The sequence below is a fragment of the Crinia signifera genome, chromosome 3 (assembly GCF_055691185.1).
Source record: "Crinia signifera chromosome 3, ASM5569118v1, whole genome shotgun sequence".
Classification (NCBI taxonomy): domain Eukaryota; kingdom Metazoa; phylum Chordata; class Amphibia; order Anura; family Myobatrachidae; genus Crinia; species Crinia signifera.
This window is the reverse complement of record NC_139219.1, coordinates 112,838,383-112,859,135: the sequence shown is the minus strand read 5'-3', so window position 1 is coordinate 112,859,135 and position 20,753 is coordinate 112,838,383.

Below are 20,753 nucleotides of genomic sequence, written 5' to 3'. Positions count from 1 at the left end.
GGCTTTATTTGCTCTCCATAACTTACTGAGGTCCTTCCTAACCCTAGTTTAATTGAAAACCTATAAAACCAGCCACAGATAGTTGATAACAAGAGCATTCTTGACCAATTGTCTTGCTGGTTGAAGGCTATTGCGTGATGGTGCCAGCAAAAGTTGTAAAATAGAAAACTGTTGACTACATTCTTGATCAATTGTCTTGCTGGTTGAAGACTATTGCATGATGGTCCCAGCAAAAGTTATAAAATAGAAAACTGTTGACTGACAGCACATAAACCAATCAGAATGGCTTATTTTGAATGACAATTGCATCAACCAATCAGATGGTCTCAATTCTAAACTAATTTGCATAAGGGCTTTATTTGCTCTCCATAACTTACTGAGGTCTTTCCTAACCCTAGTTTAATTGAAAATCTACAAAACCAGCCACAGATATTTGATAACAAGAGCATTCTTGACCAAATGTCTTGCTGGTTGAAGACTAATGCATGATAGTCCCAGCAAACTTGTAAAATAGAGAACTGTTGACTGACAGTACATAAACCAATCAGAATGGTGTATTTTGAATGACAATTGCATCAACCAATCAGATGGTCTCAATTCTAAACTAATTTGCATAAGGGCTTTATTTGCTCTCCATTACTTACTGAGGTCCTTCCTAACCCTAGTTTAATTGAAAACTTATAAAACCAGCCACAGATAGTTCATAACAAGAGCATTCTTGACCAATTGTCTTGCTGGTTGAAGACTGATGAATGATAGTCCCAGCAAAAGTTGTAAAATAGAGAACTGTTGACTGACAGTACATAAACCAATCAGAATGGCTTATTTTGAATGACAGTTGCATCAACCAATCAGATGATCTCAATTCTGAACTAATTTGCATAAGGGCTTTATTTGCTCTCCATAACTTACTGAGGTCCTTCCTAACCCTAGTTTAATTGAAAACCTACAAAACCAGCCACAGATAGTTGATAACAAGAGCATTCTTGACCAATTGTCTTGCTGGTTGAAGACTAATGCATGATAGTCCCAGCAAAAGTTGTAAAATAGAGAACTGTTGACTGACAGTACATAAACCAATCAGAATGGTGTATTTTGAATGACAATTGCATCAACCAATCAGATGGTCTCAATTCTAAACTAATTTGCATAGGGGCTTTATTTGCTCTCCATAACTTACTGAGGTCCTTCCTAACCCTAGTTTAATTGAAAACCTACAAAACCAGCCACAGATAGTTGATAACAAGAGCATTCTTGACCAATTGTCTTGCTGGTTGAAGACTAATGCATGATAGTCCCAGCAAAAGTTGTAAAATAGAAAACTGTTGACTGACAGTATATAAACCAATCAGAATGGCTTATTTTGAATGACAGTTGCATCAACCAATCAGATGATCTCAATTCTGAACTAATTTGCATAAGGGCTTTATTTGCTCTCCATAACTTACTGAGGTCCTTCCTAACCCTAATTTAATTGAAAACCTACAAAACCAGCCACAGATAGTTGATAACAAGAGCATTCTTGACCAATTGTCTTGCTGGTTGAAGACTAATGCTTGATAGTCCCAGCAAAAGTTGTAAAATAGAGAACTGTTGACTGACAGTACATAAACCAATCAGAATGGCTTATTTTGAATGACAGTTGCATCAACCAATCAGATGGTCTCAATTCTGAACTAATTTGCATAAGGACTTTTTTTGCTCTCCATAACTTACTGAGGTCTTTCCTAACCCTAGTCTAATTGAACACCTGCAGAACCAGCCACAGATAGTTGATAACAAGAACATTCTTGACCAATTGTCTTGCTGGTTGAAGACTATTGCATGATGGTCCCAGCAAACGTTGTAAAATAGGAAACTGTTGACTGATGGTACATAAACCAATCAGAATGGCTTATTTAGAATGACAGTTGCATCAACCAATCAGATGGTCTCAATTCTTAACTAATTTGCAGAAGGGCTTTATTTACTCTCCATAACTTACTGAGGTCTTTCCTAACCCTAGTCTAATTGAACACCTGCAGAACCAGCCACATATAGTTGATAACAAGAACATTCTTGACCAATTGTCTTGCTGGTTGAAGGCTATTGCGTGATGGTGCCAGCAAAAGTTGTAAAATAGAATACTGTTGACTACATTCTTGACCAATTGTCTTGCTGGTAGAAGACTATTGCATGATGGTCCCAGCAAAAGTTATAAAATAGAAAACTGTTGACTGACAGCACATAAACCAATCAGAATGGCTTATTTTGAATGACAATTGCATCAACCTATCAGATGGTCTCAATTCTAAACTAATTTGCATAAGGGCTTTATTTGCTCTCCATAACTTACTGAGGTCTTTCCTAACCCTAGTTTAATTGAAAACCTACCAAACCAGCCACAGATAGTTGATAACAAGAGCATTCTTGACCAATTGTCTTGCTGGTTGAAGACTAATGCATGATAGTCCCAGCAAAAGTTGTAAAATAGAAAACTGTTGACTGACAGTACATAAACCAATCAGAATGGCTTATTTTGAATGACAGTTGCATCAACCAATCATATGATCTCAATTCTGAACTAATTTGCATAAGGGCTTTATTTGCTCTTCATAACTTACTGAGGTCCTTCCTCACCCTAGTCTAATAGAACACCTGCAGATCCAGCCACAGATAGTTGATAACAAGAGCATTCTTGACCAATTGTCTTGCTGGTTGAAGACTAATGCATGATAGTCCCAGCAAAAGTTGTAAAATAGAGAACTGTTGACTGACAGTATATAAACCAATCAGAATGGCTTATTTTGAATGACAGTTGCATCAACCAATCAGATGATCTCAATTCTGAACTAATTTGCATAAGGGCTTTATTTGCTCTTTATAACTTACTGAGGTCCTTCCTCACCCTAGTCTAATTGAACACCTGCAGAACCAGCCACAGATAGTTGATAACAAGAGCATTCTTGACCAATTGTCTTGCTGGTTGAAGACTATTGCATGATTGTCCCAGCAAAAGTTATAAAATAGAAAACTGTTGACTGACAGCACATAAACCAATCAGAATGGCTTATTTTGAATGACAATTGCATCAACCAATCAGATGGTCTCAATTCTGAACTAATTTGCATAAGGGCTTTATTTGCTCTTTATAACTTACTGAGATCCTTCCTCACCCTATTCTAATTGAACAACTGCAGAACCAGCCACAGATAGTTGATAACAAGAACATTATTGACCAATTGTCTTGCTGGTTGAAGACTATTGCATGATGGTCCCAGCAAACGTTGTAAAATAGGAAACTGTTGACTGATGGTACATAAACCAATCAGAATGGCTTATTTTGAATGACAGTTACATCAACCAATCAGATGGTCTCAATTCTGAACTAATTTGCATAATGGCTTTATTTGCTCTTCATAACTTACTGAGGTCCATCCTCACCCTAGTCTAATTGAACACCTGCAGAACCAGCCACAGATAGTTGATAACAAGAGCATTCTTGACCAATTGTCTTGCTGGTTGAAGACTAATGCATGATAGTCCCAGCAAAAGTTGTAAAATAGAGAACTGTTGACTGACAGTACATAAACCAATCAGAATGGTGTATTTTGAATGACAATTGCATCAACCAATCAGATGGTCTTAATTCTAAACTAATTTGCATAAGGGCTTTATTTGCTCTCCATAACTTACTGAGGTCCTTCCTAACCCTAGTTTAATTGAAAACCTACCAAACCAGCCACAGATAGTTGATAAAAAGAACATTCTTGACCAATTGTCTTGCTGGTTGAAGGCTATTGCGTGATGGTGCCAGCAAAAGTTGTAAAATAGAAAACTGTTGACTACATTCTTGACCAATTGTCTTGCTGGTAGAAGACTATTGCATGATGGTCCCAGCAAAAGTTATAAAATAGAAAACTGTTGACTGACAGCACATAAACCAATCAGAATGGCTTATTTTGAATGACAATTGCATCAACCAATCAGATGGTCTCAATTCTAAACTAATTTGCATAAGGGCTTTATTTGCTCTCCATAACTTACTGAGGTCCTTCCTCACCCTAGTCTAATAGAACACCTGCAGATCCAGCCACAGATAGTTGATAACAAGAGCATTCTTGACCAATTGTCTTGCTGGTTGAAGACTAATGCATGATAGTCCCAGCAAAAGTTGTAAAATAGAGAACTGTTGACTGACAGTATATAAACCAATCAGAATGGCTTATTTTGAATGACAGTTGCATCAACCAATCAGATGATCTCAATTCTGAACTAATTTGCATAAGGGCTTTATTTGCTCTTTATAACTTACTGAGGTCCTTCCTCACCCTAGTCTAATTGAACACCTGCAGAACCAGCCACAGATAGTTGATAACAAGAGCATTCTTGACCAATTGTCTTGCTGGTTGAAGACTATTGCATGATTGTCCCAGCAAAAGTTATAAAATAGAAAACTGTTGACTGACAGCACATAAACCAATCAGAATGGCTTATTTTGAATGACAATTGCATCAACCAATCAGATGGTTTCAATTCTAAACTAATTTGCATAAGGGCTTTATTTGCTCTTTATAACTTACTGAGATCCTTCCTCACCCTATTCTAATTGAACACCTGCAGAACCAGCCACAGATAGTTGATAACAAGAGCATTCTTGACCAATTGTCTTGCTGGTTGAAGACTAATGCATGATAGTCCCAGCAAAAGTTGTAAAATAGAAAACTGTTGACTGACAGTATATAAACCAATCAGAATGGCTTATTTTGAATGACAGTTGCATCAACCAATCAGATGATCTCAATTCTGAACTAATTTGCATAAGGGCTTTATTTGCTCTCCATAACTTACTGAGATCCTACCTAACCCTAGTTTAATTGAAAACCTACAAAACCAGCCACAGATAGTTGATAACAAGAGCATGCTTGACCAAATGTCTTGCTGGTTGAAGACTAATGCATGATAGTCCCAGCAAAAGTTGTAAAATAGAGAACTGTTGACTGACAGTACATAAACCAATCAGAATGGCTTATTTTGAATGACAGTTGCATCAACCAATCAGATGGTCTCAATTCTAAACTAATTTGCATAAGGGCTTTATTTGCTCTCCATAACTTACTGAGGTCCTTCCTAACCCTAGTTTAATTGAAAACCTACAAAACCAGCCACAGATAGTTGATAACAAGAGCATTCTTGACCAATTGTCTTGCTGGTTGAAGGCTATTGCGTGATGGTGCCAGCAAAAGTTGTAAAATAGAGAACTGTTGACTGACAGTATATAAACCAATCAGAATGGCTTATTTTGAATGACAGTTGCATCAACCAATCAGATGATCTCAATTCTGAACTAATTTGCATAAGGGCTTTATTTGCTCTCCATAACTTACTGAGATCCTACCTAACCCTAGTTTAATTGAAAACCTACCAAACCAGCCACAGATAGTTGATAACAAGAGCATTCTTGACCAATTGTCTTGCTGGTTGAAGACTAATGCATGATAGTCCCAGCAAAAGTTGTAAAATAGAAAACTGTTGACTGACAGTATATAAACCAATCAGAATGGCTTATTTTGAATGACAGTTGCATCAACCAATCAGATGATCTCAATTCTGAACTAATTTGCATAAGGGCTTTATTTGCTCTCCATAACTTACTGAGGTCCTTCCTAACCCTAGTTTAATTGAAAACCTACAAAACCAGCCACAGATAGTTGATAACAAGAGCATTCTTGACCAATTGTCTTGCTGGTTGAAGACTAATGCTTGATAGTCCCAGCAAAAGTTGTAAAATAGAGAACTGTTGACTGACAGTACATAAACCAATCAGAATGGCTTATTTTGAATGACAGTTGCATCAACCAATCAGATGGTCTCAATTCTGAACTAATTTGCATAAGGGCTTTATTTGCTCTTTATAACTTACTGAGGTCCTTCCTCACCCTATTCTAATTGAACACCTGCAGAACCAGCCACAGATAGTTGATAACAAGAACATTATTGACAAATTGTCTTGCTGGTTGAAGACTATTGCATGATGGTCCCAGCAAACGTTGTAAAATAGAAAACTGTTGAATGACAGTATATAAACCAATCAGAATGGCTTATTTTGAATGACAGTTGCATCAACCAATCATATGATCTCAATTCTGAACCAATTTGCATAAGGGCTTTATTTGCTCTTCATAACTTACTGAGGTCCTTCCTCACCCTAGTCTAATTGAACACCTGCAGAACCAGCCACAGATAGTTGATAACAAGAGCATTCTTGACCAATTGTCTTGCTGGTTGAAGACTAATGCATGATAGTCCCAGCAAAAGTTGTAAAATAGAAAACTGTTGACTGACAGTATATAAACCAATCAGAATGGCTTATTTTGAATGACAGTTGCATCAACCAATCAGATGATCTCAATTCTGAACTAATTTGCATAAGGGCTTTATTTGCTCTCCATAACTTACTGAGATCCTACCTAACCCTAGTTTAATTGAAAACCTACAAAACCAGCCACAGATAGTTGATAACAAGAGCATTCTTGACCAAATGTCTTGCTGGTTGAAGACTAATGCATGATAGTCCCAGCAAAAGTTGTAAAATAGAGAACTGTTGACTGACAGTACATAAACCAATCAGAATGGCTTATTTTGAATGACAATTGCATCAACCAATCAGATGGTCTCAATTCTAAACTAATTTGCATAAGGGCTTTATTTGCTCTCCATAACTTACTGAGGTCCTTCCTAACCCTAGTTTAATTGAAAACCTACAAAACCAGCCACAGATAGTTGATAACAAGAGCATTCTTTACTAATTGTCTTGCTGGTTGAAGACTAATGCATGATAGTCCCAGCAAAAGTTGTAAAATAAAGAACTGTTGACTGATGGTACATAAACCAATCAGAATGGCTTATTTTGAATGACAGTTGCATCAACCAATCAGATGGTCTCAATTCTGAACTAATTTGCATAATGGCTTTATTTGCTCTTCATAACTTACTGAGGTCCTTCCTCACCCTAGTCTAATTGAACACCTGCAGAACCAGCCACAGATAGTTGATAACAAGAACATTCTTGACCAATTGTCTTGCTGGTTGAAGGCTATTGCGTGATGGTGCCAGCAAAAGTTGTAAAATAGAAAACTGTTGACTACATTCTTGACAAATTGTCTTGCTGGTTGAAGATTATTGCATGATGGTCCCAGCAAAAGTTATAAAATAGAAAACTGTTGACTGACAGTATATAAACCAATCAGAATGGCTTATTTTGAATGACAGTTGCATCAACCAATCAGATGATCTCAATTCTGAACTAATTTGCATAAGGGCTTTATTTGCTCTCCATAACTTACTGAGGTCCTTCCTCACCCTAGTCTAATTGAAAACCTACAAAACCAGCCACAGATAGTTGATAACTAGAGCATTCTTGACCAATTGTCTTGCTGGTTGAAGACTAATGCATGATAGTCCCAGCAAAAGTTGTAAAATAGAAAACTGTTGACTGACAGTATATAAACCAATCAGAATGGCTTATTTTGAATGACAGTTGCATCAACCAATCAGATGATCTCAATTCTGAACTAATTTGCATAAGGGCTTTATTTGCTCTCCATAACTTACTGAGGTCCTTCCTAACCCTAGTTTAATTGAAAACCTACAAAACCAGCCACAGATAGTTGATAACAAGAGCATTCTTGACCAATTATCTTGCTGGTTGAAGACTAATGCATGATAGTCCCAGCAAAAGTTGTAAAATAGAGAACTGTTGACTGACAGTACATAAACCAATCAGAATGGTGTATTTTGAATGACAATTGCATCAACCAATCAGATGGTCTCAATTCTAAACTAATTTGCATAAGGGCTTTATTTGCTCTCCATAACTTACTGAGGTCCTTCCTAACCCTAGTTTAATTGAAAACCTATAAAACCAGCCACAGATAGTTGATAACAAGAGCATTCTTGACCAATTGTCTTGCTGGTTGAAGACTAATGCATGATAGTCCCAGCAAAAGTTGTAAAATAAAGAACTGTTGACTGACAGTACATAAACCAATCAGAATGGCTTATTTTGAATGACAATTGCATCAACCAATCAGATGGTCTCAATCCTAAACTAATTTGCATAAGGGCTTTATTTGCTCTTCATAACTTAGTGAGGTCCTTCCTCACCCTAGTCTAATTGAACACCTGCAGAACCAGCCACAGATAGTTGATAACATGAACATTCTTGACCAATTGTCTTGCTGTTTGAAGGCTATTGCGTGATGGTGCCAGCAAAAGTTGTAAAATAGAAAACTGTTAACTACATTCTTGACGAATTGTTTTGCTGGTTGAAGATTATTGCATGATGGTCCCAGCAAAAGTTATAAAATAGAAAACTGTTGACTGACAGCACATAAACCAATCAGAATGGCTTATTTTGAATGACAATTGCATCAACCAATCAGATGGTCTCAATTCTAAACTAATTTGCATAAGGGCTTTATTTGCTCTCCATAACTTACTGAGGTCCTTCCTAACCCTAGTTTAATTGAAAACCTACAAAACCAGCCACAGATAGTTGATAACAAGAGCATTCATGACCAATTGTCTTGCTGGTTGAAGACTAATGCATGATAGTCCCAGCAAAAGTTGTAAAATAGAAAACTGTTGACTGACAGTACATAAACCAATCAGAATGGCTTATTTTGAATGAAAGTTGCATCAACCAATCAGATGGTCTCAATTCTGAACTAATTTGCATTAGGGCTTTATTTGCTCTTTATAACTTACTGAGGTCCTTCATCACCCTATTCTAATTGAACACCTGCAGAACCAGCCACAGATAGTTGATAACAAGAACATTATTGACCAATTGTCTTGCTGGTTGAAGACTATTGCATGATGGTCCAAGCAAACGTTGTAAAATAGGAAACTGTTGACTGATGGTACATAAACCAATCAGAATGGCTTATTTTGAATGACAGTTGCATCAACCAATCAGATGGTCTCAATTCTGAACTAATTTGCATAATGGCTTTATTTGCTCTTCATAACTTACTGAGGTCCTTCCTCACCCTAGTCTAATTGAACACCTGCAGAACCAGCCACAGATAGTTGATAACAAGAACATTCTTGACCAATTGTCTTGCTGGTTGAAGGCTATTGCGTGATGGTGCCAGCAAAAGTTGTAAAATAGAAAACTGTTGACTACATTCTTGACAAATTGTCTTGCTGGTAGAAGACTATTGCATGATGGTCCCAGCAAAAGTTATAAAATAGAAAACTGTTGACTGACAGCACATAAACCAATCAGAATGGCTTATTTTGAATGACAATTGCATCAACCAATCAGATGGTCTCAATTCTAAACTAATTTGCATAAGGGCTTGATTTGCTCTCCATAACTTACTGAGGTCTTTCCTAACCCTAGTTTAATTGAAAACCTACAAAACCAGCCACAGATAGTTGATAACAAGAGCATTCTTGACCAATTGTCTTGCTGGTTGAAGACTAATGCATGATTGTCCCAGCAAAAGTTGTAAAATAAAAAACTGTTGACTGACAGTACATAAACCAATCAGAATGGCTTATTTTGAATGACAGTTGCATCAACCAATCAGATGATCTCAATTCTGAACTAATTTGCATAAGGGCTTTATTTGCTCTCCATAACTTACTGAGGTCCTTCCTAACCCTAGTTTAATTGAAAACCTACAAAACCAGCCATAGATAGTTGATAACAAGAGCATTCTTAACCAAATGTCTTGCTGGTTGAAGACTAATGCATGATAGTCCCAGCAAAAGTTGTAAAATAGAGAACTGTTGACTGACAGTACATAAACCAATCAGAATGGCTTATTTTGAATGACAATTGCATCAACCAATCAGATGGTCTCAATTCTAAACTAATTTGCATAAAGGCTTTATTTGCTCTCCATAACTTACTGAGGTCCTTCCTAACCCTAGTTTAATTGAAAACCTACAAAACCAGCCACAGATAGTTGATAACAAGAGCATTCTTGACCAATTGTCTTGCTGGTTGAAGACTAATGCATGATAGTCCCATCAAAAGTTGTAAAATAGAGAACTGTTGACTGACAGCACATAAACCAATCAGAATGGCTTATTTTGAATGACAATTGCATCAACCAATCAGATGGTATTAATTCTAAACTAATTTGCATAAGGGCTTTATTTGCTCTCCATAACTTACTGAGGTCCTTCCTAACCCTAGTTTAATTGAAAACCTACAAAACCAGCCACAGATAGTTGATAACAAGAGCATTCTTGACCAATTGTCTTGCTGGTTGAAGACTAATGCATGATAGTCCCAGCAAAAGTTGTAAAATAGAAAACTGTTGACTGATAGTACATAAACCAATCAGAATGGCTTATTTTGAATGACAGTTGCATCAACCAATCATATGATCTCAATTCTGAACCAATTTGCATAAGGGCTTTATTTGATCTTCATAACTTACTGAGGTCCTTCCTCACCCTAGTCTAATTGAACACCTGCAGAACCAGCCACAGATAGTTGATAACAAGAGCATTCTTGACCAATTGTCTTGCTGGTTGAAGACTAATGCATGATAGTCCCAGCAAAAGTTGTAAAATAGAAAACTGTTGACTGACAGTACATAAACCAATCAGAATGGTGTATTTTGAATGACAATTGCATCAACCAATAAGATGGTCTCAATTCTAAACTAATTTGCATAAGGGCTTTATTTGCTCTCCATAACTTACTGAGGTCCTTCCTAACCCTAGTTTAATTGAAAACCTATAAAACCAGCCACAGATAGTTGATAACAAGAGCAGTCTTGACCAATTGTCTTGCTGGTTGAAGACTAATGCATGATAGTCCCAGCAAAAGTTGTAAAATAAAGAACTGTTGACTGACAGTACATAAACCAATCAGAATGGCTTATTTTGAATGACAATTGCATCAACCAATCAGATGGTCTCAATTCTAAACTAATTTGCATAAGGGCTTGATTTGCTCTCCATAACTTACTGAGGTCTTTCCTAACCCTAGTTTAATTGAACACCTGCAGAACCAGCCACAGATAGTTGATAACAAGAGCATTCTTGACCAATTGTCTTGCTGGTTGAAGACTAATGCATGATAGTCCCAGCAAAAGTTGTAAAATAGAAAACTGTTGACTGATAGTATATAAACCAATCAGAATAGCTTATTTTGAATGACAGTTGCATCAACCAATCATATGATCTCAATTCTGAACTAATTTGCATAAGGGCTTTATTTGCTCTCCATAACTTACTGAGGTCCTTCCTAACCCTAGTTTAATTGAAAACCTATAAAACCAGCCACAGATAGTTGATAACAAGAGCATTCTTGACCAATTGTCTTGCTGGTTGAAGGCTATTGCGTGATGGTGCCAGCAAAAGTTGTAAAATAGAAAACTGTTGACTACATTCTTGATCAATTGTCTTGCTGGTTGAAGACTATTGCATGATGGTCCCAGCAAAAGTTATAAAATAGAAAACTGTTGACTGACAGCACATAAACCAATCAGAATGGCTTATTTTGAATGACAATTGCATCAACCAATCAGATGGTCTCAATTCTAAACTAATTTGCATAAGGGCTTTATTTGCTCTCCATAACTTACTGAGGTCTTTCCTAACCCTAGTTTAATTGAAAATCTACAAAACCAGCCACAGATATTTGATAACAAGAGCATTCTTGACCAAATGTCTTGCTGGTTGAAGACTAATGCATGATAGTCCCAGCAAACTTGTAAAATAGAGAACTGTTGACTGACAGTACATAAACCAATCAGAATGGTGTATTTTGAATGACAATTGCATCAACCAATCAGATGGTCTCAATTCTAAACTAATTTGCATAAGGGCTTTATTTGCTCTCCATTACTTACTGAGGTCCTTCCTAACCCTAGTTTAATTGAAAACTTATAAAACCAGCCACAGATAGTTCATAACAAGAGCATTCTTGACCAATTGTCTTGCTGGTTGAAGACTGATGAATGATAGTCCCAGCAAAAGTTGTAAAATAGAGAACTGTTGACTGACAGTACATAAACCAATCAGAATGGCTTATTTTGAATGACAGTTGCATCAACCAATCAGATGATCTCAATTCTGAACTAATTTGCATAAGGGCTTTATTTGCTCTCCATAACTTACTGAGGTCCTTCCTAACCCTAGTTTAATTGAAAACCTACAAAACCAGCCACAGATAGTTGATAACAAGAGCATTCTTGACCAATTGTCTTGCTGGTTGAAGACTAATGCATGATAGTCCCAGCAAAAGTTGTAAAATAGAGAACTGTTGACTGACAGTACATAAACCAATCAGAATGGTGTATTTTGAATGACAATTGCATCAACCAATCAGATGGTCTCAATTCTAAACTAATTTGCATAGGGGCTTTATTTGCTCTCCATAACTTACTGAGGTCCTTCCTAACCCTAGTTTAATTGAAAACCTACAAAACCAGCCACAGATAGTTGATAACAAGAGCATTCTTGACCAATTGTCTTGCTGGTTGAAGACTAATGCATGATAGTCCCAGCAAAAGTTGTAAAATAGAAAACTGTTGACTGACAGTATATAAACCAATCAGAATGGCTTATTTTGAATGACAGTTGCATCAACCAATCAGATGATCTCAATTCTGAACTAATTTGCATAAGGGCTTTATTTGCTCTCCATAACTTACTGAGGTCCTTCCTAACCCTAATTTAATTGAAAACCTACAAAACCAGCCACAGATAGTTGATAACAAGAGCATTCTTGACCAATTGTCTTGCTGGTTGAAGACTAATGCTTGATAGTCCCAGCAAAAGTTGTAAAATAGAGAACTGTTGACTGACAGTACATAAACCAATCAGAATGGCTTATTTTGAATGACAGTTGCATCAACCAATCAGATGGTCTCAATTCTGAACTAATTTGCATAAGGACTTTTTTTGCTCTCCATAACTTACTGAGGTCTTTCCTAACCCTAGTCTAATTGAACACCTGCAGAACCAGCCACAGATAGTTGATAACAAGAACATTCTTGACCAATTGTCTTGCTGGTTGAAGACTATTGCATGATGGTCCCAGCAAACGTTGTAAAATAGGAAACTGTTGACTGATGGTACATAAACCAATCAGAATGGCTTATTTTGAATGACAGTTACATCAACCAATCAGATGGTCTCAATTCTGAACTAATTTGCATAATGGCTTTATTTGCTCTTCATAACTTACTGAGGTCCATCCTCACCCTAGTCTAATTGAACACCTGCAGAACCAGCCACAGATAGTTGATAACAAGAGCATTCTTGACCAATTGTCTTGCTGGTTGAAGACTAATGCATGATAGTCCCAGCAAAAGTTGTAAAATAGAGAACTGTTGACTGACAGTACATAAACCAATCAGAATGGTGTATTTTGAATGACAATTGCATCAACCAATCAGATGGTCTTAATTCTAAACTAATTTGCATAAGGGCTTTATTTGCTCTCCATAACTTACTGAGGTCCTTCCTAACCCTAGTTTAATTGAAAACCTACCAAACCAGCCACAGATAGTTGATAAAAAGAACATTCTTGACCAATTGTCTTGCTGGTTGAAGGCTATTGCGTGATGGTGCCAGCAAAAGTTGTAAAATAGAAAACTGTTGACTACATTCTTGACCAATTGTCTTGCTGGTAGAAGACTATTGCATGATGGTCCCAGCAAAAGTTATAAAATAGAAAACTGTTGACTGACAGCACATAAACCAATCAGAATGGCTTATTTTGAATGACAATTGCATCAACCAATCAGATGGTCTCAATTCTAAACTAATTTGCATAAGGGCTTTATTTGCTCTCCATAACTTACTGAGGTCCTTCCTCACCCTAGTCTAATAGAACACCTGCAGATCCAGCCACAGATAGTTGATAACAAGAGCATTCTTGACCAATTGTCTTGCTGGTTGAAGACTAATGCATGATAGTCCCAGCAAAAGTTGTAAAATAGAGAACTGTTGACTGACAGTATATAAACCAATCAGAATGGCTTATTTTGAATGACAGTTGCATCAACCAATCAGATGATCTCAATTCTGAACTAATTTGCATAAGGGCTTTATTTGCTCTTTATAACTTACTGAGGTCCTTCCTCACCCTAGTCTAATTGAACACCTGCAGAACCAGCCACAGATAGTTGATAACAAGAGCATTCTTGACCAATTGTCTTGCTGGTTGAAGACTATTGCATGATTGTCCCAGCAAAAGTTATAAAATAGAAAACTGTTGACTGACAGCACATAAACCAATCAGAATGGCTTATTTTGAATGACAATTGCATCAACCAATCAGATGGTCTCAATTCTAAACTAATTTGCATAAGGGCTTTATTTGCTCTTTATAACTTACTGAGATCCTTCCTCACCCTATTCTAATTGAACACCTGCAGAACCAGCCACAGATAGTTGATAACAAGAGCATTCTTGACCAATTGTCTTGCTGGTTGAAGACTAATGCATGATAGTCCCAGCAAAAGTTGTAAAATAGAAAACTGTTGACTGACAGTATATAAACCAATCAGAATGGCTTATTTTGAATGACAGTTGCATCAACCAATCAGATGATCTCAATTCTGAACTAATTTGCATAAGGGCTTTATTTGCTCTCCATAACTTACTGAGATCCTACCTAACCCTAGTTTAATTGAAAACCTACAAAACCAGCCACAGATAGTTGATAACAAGAGCATGCTTGACCAAATGTCTTGCTGGTTGAAGACTAATGCATGATAGTCCCAGCAAAAGTTGTAAAATAGAGAACTGTTGACTGACAGTACATAAACCAATCAGAATGGCTTATTTTGAATGACAGTTGCATCAACCAATCAGATGGTCTCAATTCTAAACTAATTTGCATAAGGGCTTTATTTGCTCTCCATAACTTACTGAGGTCCTTCCTAACCCTAGTTTAATTGAAAACCTACAAAACCAGCCACAGATAGTTGATAACAAGAGCATTCTTGACCAATTGTCTTGCTGGTTGAAGGCTATTGCGTGATGGTGCCAGCAAAAGTTGTAAAATAGAGAACTGTTGACTGACAGTATATAAACCAATCAGAATGGCTTATTTTGAATGACAGTTGCATCAACCAATCAGATGATCTCAATTCTGAACTAATTTGCATAAGGGCTTTATTTGCTCTCCATAACTTACTGAGATCCTACCTAACCCTAGTTTAATTGAAAACCTACCAAACCAGCCACAGATAGTTGATAACAAGAGCATTCTTGACCAATTGTCTTGCTGGTTGAAGACTAATGCATGATAGTCCCAGCAAAAGTTGTAAAATAGAAAACTGTTGACTGACAGTATATAAACCAATCAGAATGGCTTATTTTGAATGACAGTTGCATCAACCAATCAGATGATCTCAATTCTGAACTAATTTGCATAAGGGCTTTATTTGCTCTCCATAACTTACTGAGGTCCTTCCTAACCCTAGTTTAATTGAAAACCTACAAAACCAGCCACAGATAGTTGATAACAAGAGCATTCTTGACCAATTGTCTTGCTGGTTGAAGACTAATGCTTGATAGTCCCAGCAAAAGTTGTAAAATAGAGAACTGTTGACTGACAGTACATAAACCAATCAGAATGGCTTATTTTGAATGACAGTTGCATCAACCAATCAGATGGTCTCAATTCTGAACTAATTTGCATAAGGGCTTTATTTGCTCTTTATAACTTACTGAGGTCCTTCCTCACCCTATTCTAATTGAACACCTGCAGAACCAGCCACAGATAGTTGATAACAAGAACATTATTGACAAATTGTCTTGCTGGTTGAAGACTATTGCATGATGGTCCCAGCAAACGTTGTAAAATAGAAAACTGTTGAATGACAGTATATAAACCAATCAGAATGGCTTATTTTGAATGACAGTTGCATCAACCAATCATATGATCTCAATTCTGAACCAATTTGCATAAGGGCTTTATTTGCTCTTCATAACTTACTGAGGTCCTTCCTCACCCTAGTCTAATTGAACACCTGCAGAACCAGCCACAGATAGTTGATAACAAGAGCATTCTTGACCAATTGTCTTGCTGGTTGAAGACTAATGCATGATAGTCCCAGCAAAAGTTGTAAAATAGAAAACTGTTGACTGACAGTATATAAACCAATCAGAATGGCTTATTTTGAATGACAGTTGCATCAACCAATCAGATGATCTCAATTCTGAACTAATTTGCATAAGGGCTTTATTTGCTCTCCATAACTTACTGAGATCCTACCTAACCCTAGTTTAATTGAAAACCTACAAAACCAGCCACAGATAGTTGATAACAAGAGCATTCTTGACCAAATGTCTTGCTGGTTGAAGACTAATGCATGATAGTCCCAGCAAAAGTTGTAAAATAGAGAACTGTTGACTGACAGTACATAAACCAATCAGAATGGCTTATTTTGAATGACAATTGCATCAACCAATCAGATGGTCTCAATTCTAAACTAATTTGCATAAGGGCTTTATTTGCTCTCCATAACTTACTGAGGTCCTTCCTAACCCTAGTTTAATTGAAAACCTACAAAACCAGCCACAGATAGTTGATAACAAGAGCATTCTTTACTAATTGTCTTGCTGGTTGAAGACTAATGCATGATAGTCCCAGCAAAAGTTGTAAAATAAAGAACTGTTGACTGATGGTACATAAACCAATCAGAATGGCTTATTTTGAATGACAGTTGCATCAACCAATCAGATGGTCTCAATTCTGAACTAATTTGCATAATGGCTTTATTTGCTCTTCATAACTTACTGAGGTCCTTCCTCACCCTAGTCTAATTGAACACCTGCAGAACCAGCCACAGATAGTTGATAACAAGAACATTCTTGACCAATTGTCTTGCTGGTTGAAGGCTATTGCGTGATGGTGCCAGCAAAAGTTGTAAAATAGAAAACTGTTGACTACATTCTTGACAAATTGTCTTGCTGGTTGAAGATTATTGCATGATGGTCCCAGCAAAAGTTATAAAATAGAAAACTGTTGACTGACAGTATATAAACCAATCAGAATGGCTTATTTTGAATGACAGTTGCATCAACCAATCAGATGATCTCAATTCTGAACTAATTTGCATAAGGGCTTTATTTGCTCTCCATAACTTACTGAGGTCCTTCCTCACCCTAGTCTAATTGAAAACCTACAAAACCAGCCACAGATAGTTGATAACTAGAGCATTCTTGACCAATTGTCTTGCTGGTTGAAGACTAATGCATGATAGTCCCAGCAAAAGTTGTAAAATAGAAAACTGTTGACTGACAGTATATAAACCAATCAGAATGGCTTATTTTGAATGACAGTTGCATCAACCAATCAGATGATCTCAATTCTGAACTAATTTGCATAAGGGCTTTATTTGCTCTCCATAACTTACTGAGGTCCTTCCTAACCCTAGTTTAATTGAAAACCTACAAAACCAGCCACAGATAGTTGATAACAAGAGCATTCTTGACCAATTGTCTTGCTGGTTGAAGACTAATGCATGATAGTCCCAGCAAAAGTTGTAAAATAGAGAACTGTTGACTGACAGTACATAAACCAATCAGAATGGTGTATTTTGAATGACAATTGCATCAACCAATCAGATGGTCTCAATTCTAAACTAATTTGCATAAGGGCTTTATTTGCTCTCCATAACTTACTGAGGTCCTTCCTAACCCTAGTTTAATTGAAAACCTATAAAACCAGCCACAGATAGTTGATAACAAGAGCATTCTTGACCAATTGTCTTGCTGGTTGAAGACTAATGCATGATAGTCCCAGCAAAAGTTGTAAAATAAAGAACTGTTGACTGACAGTACATAAACCAATCAGAATGGCTTATTTTGAATGACAATTGCATCAACCAATCAGATGGTCTCAATCCTAAACTAATTTGCATAAGGGCTTTATTTGCTCTTCATAACTTAGTGAGGTCCTTCCTCACCCTAGTCTAATTGAACACCTGCAGAACCAGCCACAGATAGTTGATAACATGAACATTCTTGACCAATTGTCTTGCTGTTTGAAGGCTATTGCGTGATGGTGCCAGCAAAAGTTGTAAAATAGAAAACTGTTAACTACATTCTTGACGAATTGTTTTGCTGGTTGAAGATTATTGCATGATGGTCCCAGCAAAAGTTATAAAATAGAAAACTGTTGACTGACAGCACATAAACCAATCAGAATGGCTTATTTTGAATGACAATTGCATCAACCAATCAGATGGTCTCAATTCTAAACTAATTTGCATAAGGGCTTTATTTGCTCTCCATAACTTACTGAGGTCCTTCCTAACCCTAGTTTAATTGAAAACCTACAAAACCAGCCACAGATAGTTGATAACAAGAGCATTCATGACCAATTGTCTTGCTGGTTGAAGACTAATGCATGATAGTCCCAGCAAAAGTTGTAAAATAGAAAACTGTTGACTGACAGTACATAAACCAATCAGAATGGCTTATTTTGAATGAAAGTTGCATCAACCAATCAGATGGTCTCAATTCTGAACTAATTTGCATTAGGGCTTTATTTGCTCTTTATAACTTACTGAGGTCCTTCATCACCCTATTCTAATTGAACACCTGCAGAACCAGCCACAGATAGTTGATAACAAGAACATTATTGACCAATTGTCTTGCTGGTTGAAGACTATTGCATGATGGTCCAAGCAAACGTTGTAAAATAGGAAACTGTTGACTGATGGTACATAAACCAATCAGAATGGCTTATTTTGAATGACAGTTGCATCAACCAATCAGATGGTCTCAATTCTGAACTAATTTGCATAATGGCTTTATTTGCTCTTCATAACTTACTGAGGTCCTTCCTCACCCTAGTCTAATTGAACACCTGCAGAACCAGCCACAGATAGTTGATAACAAGAACATTCTTGACCAATTGTCTTGCTGGTTGAAGGCTATTGCGTGATGGTGCCAGCAAAAGTTGTAAAATAGAAAACTGTTGACTACATTCTTGACAAATTGTCTTGCTGGTAGAAGACTATTGCATGATGGTCCCAGCAAAAGTTATAAAATAGAAAACTGTTGACTGACAGCACATAAACCAATCAGAATGGCTTATTTTGAATGACAATTGCATCAACCAATCAGATGGTCTCAATTCTAAACTAATTTGCATAAGGGCTTGATTTGCTCTCCATAACTTACTGAGGTCTTTCCTAACCCTAGTTTAATTGAAAACCTACAAAACCAGCCACAGATAGTTGATAACAAGAGCATTCTTGACCAATTGTCTTGCTGGTTGAAGACTAATGCATGATTGTCCCAGCAAAAGTTGTAAAATAAAAAACTGTTGACTGACAGTACATAAACCAATCAGAATGGCTTATTTTGAATGACAGTTGCATCAACCAATCAGATGATCTCAATTCTGAACTAATTTGCATAAGGGCTTTATTTGCTCTCCATAACTTACTGAGGTCCTTCCTAACCCTAGTTTAATTGAAAACCTACAAAACCAGCCATAGATAGTTGATAACAAGAGCATTCTTAACCAAATGTCTTGCTGGTTGAAGACTAATGCATGATAGTCCCAGCAAAAGTTGTAAAATAGAGAACTGTTGACTGACAGTACATAAACCAATCAGAATGGCTTATTTTGAATGACAATTGCATCAACCAATCAGATGGTCTCAATTCTAAACTAATTTGCATAAAGGCTTTATTTGCTCTCCATAACTTACTGAGGTCCTTCCTAACCCTAGTTTAATTGAAAACCTACAAAACCAGCCACAGATAGTTGATAACAAGAGCATTCTTGACCAATTGTCTTGCTGGTTGAAGACTAATGCATGATAGTCCCAGCAAAAGTTGTAAAATAGAGAACTGTTGACTGACAGCACATAAACCAATCAGAATGGCTTATTTTGAATGACAATTGCATCAACCAATCAGATGGTCTTAATTCTAAACTAATTTGCATAAGGGCTTTATTTGCTCTCCATAACTTACTGAGGTCCTTCCTAACCCTAGTTTAATTGAAAACCTACAAAACCAGCCACAGATAGTTGATAACAAGAGCATTCTTGACCAATTGTCTTGCTGGTTGAAGACTAATGCATGATAGTCCCAGCAAAAGTTGTAAAATAGAAAACTGTTGACTGATAGTACATAAACCAATCAGAATGGCTTATTTTGAATGACAGTTGCATCAACCAATCATATGATCTCAATTCTGAACCAATTTGCATAAGGGCTTTATTTGATCTTCATAACTTACTGAGGTCCTTCCTCACCCTAGTCTAATTGAACACCTGCAGAACCAGCCACAGATAGTTGATAACAAGAGCATTCTTGACCAATTGTCTTGCTGGTTGAAGACTAATGCATGATAGTCCCAGCAAAAGTTGTAAAATAGAAAACTGTTGACTGACAGTACATAAACCAATCAGAATGGTGTATTTTGAATGACAATTGCATCAACCAATAAGATGGTCTCAATTCTAAACTAATTTGCATAAGGGCTTTATTTGCTCTCCATAACTTACTGAGGTCCTTCCTAACCCTAGTTTAATTGAAAACCTATAAAACCAGCCACAGATAGTTGATAACAAGAGCAGTCTTGACCAATTGTCTTGCTGGTTGAAGACTAATGCATGATAGTCCCAGCAAAAGTTGTAAAATAAAGAACTGTTGACTGACAGTACATAAACCAATCAGAATGGCTTATTTTGAATGACAATTGCATCAACCAATCAGATGGTCTCAATTCTAAACTAATTTGCATAAGGGCTTTATTT